Here is a 2744-nt window from a genome sequence, read left to right on the forward strand (position 1 = left end):
GCCACCCCATAAACCAGAATCAGTCACATGATCCCATCACAAATGCAAGGGAGGCTGGAAAGTATGGAGGAGCTTGTGGGATACATGGGGAGCACTAGTGTTTATGTCACATGTCCCATGAGTGTTATTATTTGTTTTGTTATGTCCAACCCAGGCAGGGATTCAAAAATGAGAAAAAATCTATTTGGAAAAACTTGCCAGGTACTATCAACTAGAGATACAAAGATAAATAAGACCTAGGTCCAGCTGAGGGATTCTTAATTGGGAGATGAGGGTGGGGAAAGATGCACATGAGTAAATGGTTGGGCTACACATAATTGCCTGGAAGTGTAAACAGAGTTTTTTTTTTTAATTTATTTTTTTAATTTATTTTTTATTGGTGTTCAATTTACTAACATACAGAATAACCCCCAGTGCCCGTCACCCATTCACTCCCACCCCCCGCCCTCCTCCCCTTCTACCACCCCTAGTTCGTTTCCCAGAGTTAGCAGTCTTTATGTTCTGTCTCCCTTTCTGATATTTCCCACACATTTCTTCTCCCTTCCCTTATATTCCCTTTCACTATTATTTATATTCCCTAAATGAATGAGAACATATAATGTTTGTCCTTCTCCGACTGACTTACTTCACTCAGCATAATACCCTCCAGTTCCATCCACGTTGAAGCAAATGGTGGGTATTTGTCATTTCTAATAGCTGAGTAATATGTGGAAGGAGCCTCGGTGTCCAACGAAAGATGAATGGATAAAGAAGATGTGGTTTATGTATACAGAGTTTGTGGAAGGCAGAGGCAAGAGTGATGAATCCTGTAATAATCAGGTAAGACTCCACAGAGGAATGGACTTAAAAGATGGTTCTCAAGTTCTTGAAGGAGAATTAAGAGCTCACCAGGTGGTGGTGTTAGGATGAATGCATCCTGTAGTACAGAAAAAGAAGCTTAGGGTCAGATTTCCTTTCTTCTTGAGCAGAAGTCAACAGGAGACAGTCCTTTAGTCCACTGGGTTAAGCTTTAAAAACAGTGAGTTTGTAAATGCAAAGGCCTCCAGTTGACAGCACCCAAAATAACTGGTAAAAATGAGAAGAGAAGGGTGCCTGGGTGGTTTAATCAGTTAAGTGTGTACCTTCAGGGTTCTAGGATTGAGTCCCACATCAGGCTCCTTGCTCAGCGGGGACCCTGGTTCTCCCTCTTCCCCTGCCTTTCCCTGCCTCACCCACTGGCTCATGCTGTCTGTCTGTCTCTCTCTCTCTCTATCTCTCTTTGTCAAATAAATAAATAAATAAATAATAAAGTCTTCTAAAAAATGAAAAGAGAGAAAATAGATGGAATGGAGATTTTGAAGAAGACAGAGCAGAAGAGAGGCCCTCACAAATTATTCCCGGCTAAGTGGCTCAATAAAATTTTGGTTGGCACCAGTGGCCTGTCTACTGTGGTATTGGATTATTGGACGGAAAAGCTCTGTGACTAGTGATCACTGCCTTTGCCTGAGGGCCCCTCCCACTCATAGTTACTACCCCATCATCCTGGAAGACTGACATTTTGGCTTAAGAAATTAGGATCCCAAACCTAGAAACATTATTTCCAGAAAATGACAGTTTATAGAATAGGACCCTTTGGAGGGTACTGCCCCACTGGGGTTTGGACAGCTACTTTCGATATGGGGCTTCAGAAAAGGTTACTGGTCATAAGACCTGGTACTTGCCTAGCATTTAATCATTTGCAAAGCACTTTTAAATATCCATTAGGTGAGCCTTAAAAAATAATAATAAAGTCCAGTGTTGAGAAGGGTGTGGTGGGGAGCCCATCACTTCTTTGCATTATTGGAAGAAAATGTAAATCACCACAGCCTCTTTTGGAGGGCAATTTGGCAAACTAAGCAATCATTCTTTTAGGAATTTATCCTCTACATTTGTGCAAAAGCTAAAGAGAAACATACAAATGAGTTTATTGCAGTGTAATGTGAAATAGAAAATGGTGAGGGCAAACCTTACTACCAATTGGTGAACATCCAAAAATTTCATTATAGACTGGAACTAGGAAATACTAGATATCTATTAGACAATGAGAGAAATTTAAAGTCTTGCTATGGAAGAGTATCCACGATTAATTATTTAGGAGAAGTTCCAAGGGTGTGCAGGGTGTGTATGTGTGTGCGTGTGTGTGTGTGTGTGTGTGTGTGTCTATAGATATAGATATAGATATAAATTGTATAAGCACAAGTATTACATCTGCAATATTCAGTGGTTACCTGTTGGGAGTGGGTTTGAAGTTGAGAGGGACATTAGATATGTAACATTACATCGTTTCCTTATGCGAACACAAAACTGGCCTCTTGCCCTGCTTTAGAAGTGTGTATATCACCTCCAACAGGACAGGCAGGAGGAAAGCACAAAGGACAAGCACTATGCCAGTCACCTTGTCCCCATGGAATCCCCCAAATAAGTGAGATCTTAGCTTAGTTGCTGCAACTTCCAAATTCCTTACCAAACAGCATTATCTTTGTAGCCAGTGCACAGGGATACAAGCAGAGCAAGAACAGCTGGTTCCATGCTCCCAAACAGCCCAGGTCTGGCCACTTGCCACTGACAAAACCCAAGGGCAGAGAGACAACAGAGGTGAGGCAAGAAAGGGATTTATTTCAGTGAGGCCAACACTGGGAAAACAGTGGACTAGCATCTCAAAGACTGCCCCAAATTTCCAAAAATAGTTCTAGGTTTATGGAAGGAAAACGTGGGGCAGAGGTGGG

The sequence above is a fragment of the Canis lupus genome, chromosome 38 (assembly GCF_048164855.1).
Source record: "Canis lupus baileyi chromosome 38, mCanLup2.hap1, whole genome shotgun sequence".
Taxonomy (NCBI): Eukaryota; Metazoa; Chordata; class Mammalia; order Carnivora; family Canidae; genus Canis; species Canis lupus.